The following is a 5,787-nucleotide window of genomic DNA, read 5'->3' as shown; positions in this document are numbered from 1 at the left end:
GATGGAAAACTAATAAGACTTCTTTGATGGATTTAACCCACACACTCTAATGTAGACTTGGCAACTGTGACCATGGATTCAATGGAGTGCTCCATGTTAATTGGATGGCCATGTAAATAATAATCTGAAGGTGCATCTGCATTAGAGAAGACGAGAGGGTTCAAGTGAAAATAATATATTGTACGTGGCATGTCTATATATACACAGATTTGTTTTGTTTTTCGAGCTGAGGTCAGAGACGAGCGGACTTGTTTTGAGACTCGAACAGAGAAACACTTTTGTCATTAGCTTGTCATTAGCTTCGTCGCCCCCAACCACAAAGACTATTTCGCTATACATAGAGCACCTTTAGTTGAAGCCCGGCCGCCTTCTTGTTCTTGGAGGTGAGTTGGGTACCCTTCCTTCTATGGGATTATGCTGCGCCTTTCTTACGCATAATTCGTCTTGCAGATCTAGCGCCTTGCTCTGTCGAAGTTAGGGTTCAGCAGTCACCCCGGTTTCAGAGGTCTGATCCAAGGACTCCATAGTTTTGGTCCAGTTCTAGGGTTTTAGAGGACTGTTCTTTGAGGATGAACGGATACAGAAGCACATCTGGAGCCATGGATTCTCATGTGGGAATCACTTTGCCGCAGCAGCGGAAGCCTGCTTTTCAGCCGATTCAGCCTCAGATGCGTCCCCCATCCATGGCCACAGGTCCACCCGGAGCAGGAGGTGCAGTAGGTCTGCCATTCCTGTCATTCGATCTGAGCTCTACCCAGGCATCATCATACGGCCCTTACCCTACTGGTGGCGTCCCCCAGAGCACGGGCTTTTTTGAAGACGAGCCACCTCTGCTCGAGGAGCTCGGCATCAACACGTCTCACATCATGCGCAAGACGCTCTCCATCCTCAATCCCATCCGCATCAATGCTGATCTCCATGAGGACGCGGATCTCTCAGGTCCCTTCGTTTTCTTCATGCTTTTTGGCCTCTTTCAGCTGCTCGGAGGCAAGGTTCACTTCGGGGTCATTCTAGGATGGCTTGCAGTGGCATCACTCTTCCTTTACTTTGTGTTCAACATGTTGGCGGGAAGAAATGGCAGCCTAAAACTTTACCGCTGCTTGAGCTTTGTGGGATATTGTCTTCTACCCATGGTGATCTTTTCTGCTCTGTCTCTTTTTCTGCCACGCAGTGGGCCAACTATTTTCGTGATCGCATGCCTTGCAGTGATCTGGTGTACAAGGGCATGCACTAGCCTGTTGATTGTGGTAGCACCACATGCAGCGGAGCATAAAAGCCTTGTTGCTTATATCTGTGGGTTGATATACACAGCTTTTTCTCTCTTAGTGCTCTTTTAGTACATCTACAGGTATATGGATTGATATCTGCCTGTACATTACATTCATGGTTTTGTAATTAGAAGATATCATCCATGTCCATCTCCTATCAAGAGGCGTTAAGAGGGTGTGCGCACCACTTTGTAGGTGTTATGGATATTACTGTTAAGTGTGAAGGATTTGGCTTTAATGGATGTGGAGCACTGTATAGTTGTCTTGAATGGAGTAGTATGCCTGTTTTCTTTTGAGTCCGTATTGTGACTGAGCTTCTTGTCCTTCGCGGGGTTTCATGCTCTTACAGACATGAGAAGGATAGGTGCTGGAAATTCCCAAATCGTTCGGCAGTATTGATTGTCCAACCCTGCCTATTGTCAGACATGAGATCTCTTTGATGGGTGGGTGTGTCTGTAATGGCCCTCAACAGATGTGTTTGGGCTTCTTAAAGGTTTGAGATTAAAAAGCTACAATCAACTTGTACTAGTGTGGAGCTCATATTGAAGATATTGAGGGTGGTTATGGATTCCAATGCTTGTGAAAAGGGGAGATCTCACCCGCCTCTCCATCATGGTTCTCCATTCAATTCCTGCCAATCTGATGGGTGTGGGATCTGTGTGCAAAGACCCCGAGGCTCTTATTTAATTAAGGGCATGCACTAGCCTGCTGGTTGTGGCAGCACCACATGGAGAAGAGCATTGAAGCTTGGTTGCCTATACCTGTGACAACGTTGATAAGCACAGCTCTCTTTATCTAAGTGCTCTTTTAGTACATCTATAGTTATGTGGATTGATAGGACCCTGTACATTACATTTATGGTTTTGCAACTAAAAGGTATTATCTATGTCCAAGGCACCTGCACCACTTTGCAGGTGTTTACAACATGATTGTAAGTGTGAATGACTTGGTTTAAATGGATGCGGAGCATTGGGATTAAAATAATTATTGTTTTGAAAATGTTGTAGTCCGTATTGTGACAGAGCTTCAAGGGGTTTCATGCCCTTACTTACGGTAGGGCAGTTTGCATTGTTCAAGCTCAAGTCTCCCAGTCCATTGCCAGATATTGTTTTTTGATGGGTGGGTGTGCCTGTAAAGCAGTCAGCAGGTGTGTGTGGGCTTCTTAATGGTTTGAGCTTAAAAAGCAACAATCAACTTGTACTATTTAACAGCTCGCAGTGAAGGTATCAAGGGTGGTCACAATACACCTATCCGTGTGCAAAGGCGAGATCACGTCCTTCATGGTCCTGCACACCGTCAGCTTTTTTTTTTCTAAGAAAAGATCCTTAGATACCAAAAAGAGAGCTGAATTGTTTAAGTACATGACACAGTCTCAATCCTGGGAGGCATGAAAACAATAGGGGACAGAGCGGTTCTTTCTTGTTGGCTGGCTGTTCTCGGAGGAACGCTATTTCATACAATAGGGGGAGGGGGAAACAACCAAACAGGTGGCCTGTAACCTCGTTGTCTCTGACCCTGAGGTCTAGACCATCAGTTAGTCTAATGGGCATGTGTAACTCAAGTAGAGGGCTGACACACTTCACTATTAATACTTCTGGATTGCCATAGCCACATTAAACGCGACTATGAAATATGCAACACCACACTGGGGCGTAATGGACTAACCCTCAGAAAATTCTATAACCAAGGAGTATTTCACTTTGTACAAGCTTGTGGCATGGCTAGTGATTTTGGTGAATTATAATATTCCTCCGTGCATAAGTGGATGAGCATCAGATAGGTACATTTGTTGCTAGAAACAAATGTAAGCTTATTACTAAAGGCAAGAAGAACGGAGTGCTTTTACCGATGGGGTAGACATGATATTCGACACACATTTGTCACATAAGGAAAGGTTGATGTAGTCAAAAGGACTCATTAGAGGGTTGCCTATGTTCAAAGTTGAAGGTATACATGGTGTAAGTGGTGCAACTTAGTTTGATAAACAAGCTCCTTTTCAAAAGAGCATGGCAACAGATCCTAAGAAAAGGGGGAGATGGTTCCCACTCCTCCATGTGTCACTTGAAAACCTCAAGAACTTCACAAAATTCGACAAAGTTGCTTAAGTGACATTTGTGGCCTGTTTTTTTTTGGGTAATTTTTATGTTAAAAATAAAACAAGTGGAAGTCTAGAAACTTCGAGGCGAGCTACAAAACACGGGTGGTAGACACGGTTTGGGAGATACTTCTCATTTTTCTAGTGTTTAGTGTATATTTTGTCTCTCTTTCATCAAATCTTAGTCAAAAGGCTCTCAGTGATTTCTATAATTTTATGAATTTTGAGTATTTATGTTTTTTTTTGGGGCAATCTTTATAGTTATAAAATGTCGTTGATTGAGGTCTCATGATTGCAATTTCTATTATTTCAAATTGTTTTATGCATAGTTGTGAATTTCTATTATTTCAAATTGTTTTATGCATAGTTGTGCCTCTGGGTGATGAACGGGGGTCTCACAAGTACACATGTTCAAGTTGGGGACATCTCCACCAACCCATTGAGCCAAGATAGGTTCACAATATTTGAGAATCACCCAAAGTCTATCAAAACCCTAGGCACACCAAAATTATTGAAAAACTCAAAATCTACAAGAGGTGTGATCTTGGGGTTAAGAGGGGTTTATAGAGCAAAAACCTACCATGGTGCGTGGAGGGCCCAAACAAGAGAATTGTGATCCTGGGTCGAGGGGTCTGACGGAGCAAAAACTCGCCATACCCATGTCATGGTGGGGTTTTGCTCCATTAGACCCCTCTTCACCCCAGGATCACACTTCTCCAAAGAAAAATTTCCAAATTCCTTATAGATTTTGAGTTATTCAAGTTTTTTGGTGCCTCTAAGGTGCGGCGTCTGGGGTTTTGACAGACTTTGGGTGATTGTTTTTTTGGCCCAATTGCTTAGTGAAGGTGTCCAAAACTTGATTGTGTGTTAAACAAAAGCATCATGGATTAGGATTTCAATGTGTTATGAAATAAGTAATATTTATGTGGATTTAGATAAACTCTTGATTAGTCTGGGTCACCCATCCCTATTTCCAACACTCCCATTAACCCTCTTACATCTTCCATTTCCTCTCACCAGCAACCTACCACCCCTTGAAGCCCTTGAGATGCCACAAGATTTGAGGAGTGGTACTAAATGATCCAACACTTGGAGGAGTCGATCCAACCACTATAGCCATCACTATAACCAACCACTATAGCCATCAACCTCTTGTATCATGAGTAGCAACTAACCTATATGCCAAACCCATGGGAGTTGATCTCCCAATGTAGCTACTTGAAAATAATTGATTTAGCTTATGACACAACCACAATGTCCATGGGGAGGATGTGGATTGTTACCTGTCAATCATCACAATAAATCAGAGTCCAACCGGCTTGGCAACTCACCACTTAGTGGATCCCAAGCTTTGGGAAATTGAAGCAATGCATCAATCCCATGTGGATGCCACCAATGCTCATGGCTCAAGTTCCAATAAGTACTCATGGCTCAAGTTCGTAGTTTTGCTCACATTGGAGTTTATAGACATGGCCGTGAAGATTACCGGACTCATTAGTATGATCTCCAGAGAGATGGGTGCTATGGTGAGGTGGGCCATATGATCTTGTCAGATAGTGAGGTGCACCATAAAATCTTGTCATATGGTGAGGTCACCATAAAATCTTGCTAGAAATGCTTATTTTAATGCTGTTATCTTGCACTATATAATTGAAGTTGAGTGCCATGCTAGTTAAACCTTAAGTCTAAGGTGTTTGGTTGATATGCCCGAGGTTATGGGTTTAAACCCTGTTGGCTACCCCCAATGATGCTACCTTGTAATGTTGGGTATGTGTAGGGTGTAGTGTTTGTAAAAAGGGCATGCAGGGCCCTTAGAAAAGTCCTCTTATCAAATAGGAATTAGATGCGTAAAATTAAAAAAAAACTTAAATAAAGTCTAAAACCCTTATAAGAGTAAGTTTGGAACAACCTACTTTTTGGGGGGACTATACCACTCTAAATGGGGCTAGAATATATTAAAACACTTCCTATGCTTGGTTTTCTTTTTCAACACAGTGTATCTAGCTCCCTCCTCTCTCTCTCTCTCTCTCTCTCTCACACACACACACACACAGGGGCGCGCGCGCGCACACACCCTATGTCTCATTTGAGCTTTGTACACCACTCCATAAACAAACATGTACACATTCTCATGGACATCAAAATCCTATTACTTTGATTACAACAAGTGGCTGTCGAGTCTTCCCAAAAAAAACATGTGGAAAACGAGGTTAAAATCAATTACAAACATAACTATTATTATTAGGGATGTTTTCTTTTTTGGTTAAACAAAGACCTACTTCAATACATCTACAACAGACATGATTTATACCTATGGATATTATTATGCATAGTATAGTATAATAATAATAATTAAACCATTAAAAAAAAAGAAAACACGAATTTTATTTTTTCTAAAAGGCCAAAACAGTTTTTGATACACAA

At 42.1% G+C, this 5,787-nt stretch overlaps 1 pseudogene across 1 annotated transcript; it reads left to right on the top strand.

Moving 5' to 3' along the window:
- Positions 1-321: 321 nt before the first annotated feature.
- LOC147610258 (uncharacterized) lies at positions 322-1,508 on the top strand (annotated as a pseudogene). Its single transcript, XR_015264058.1, has 2 exons — positions 322-383; positions 451-1,508. The product of XR_015264058.1 is annotated as an uncharacterized LOC147610258 (transcript).
- Positions 1,509-5,787: the final 4,279 nt, after the last annotated feature.

Source organism: Cibotium barometz, chromosome 49, assembly GCF_041138505.1.
Source record: "Cibotium barometz isolate CiBa-2024 chromosome 49, ASM4113850v1, whole genome shotgun sequence".
Lineage (NCBI taxonomy): Eukaryota > Viridiplantae > Streptophyta > Polypodiopsida > Cyatheales > Cibotiaceae > Cibotium > Cibotium barometz.
The sequence above is the reverse complement of the archived record's forward strand: the minus strand, read 5'-3'. Positions and strand labels throughout refer to the sequence as shown.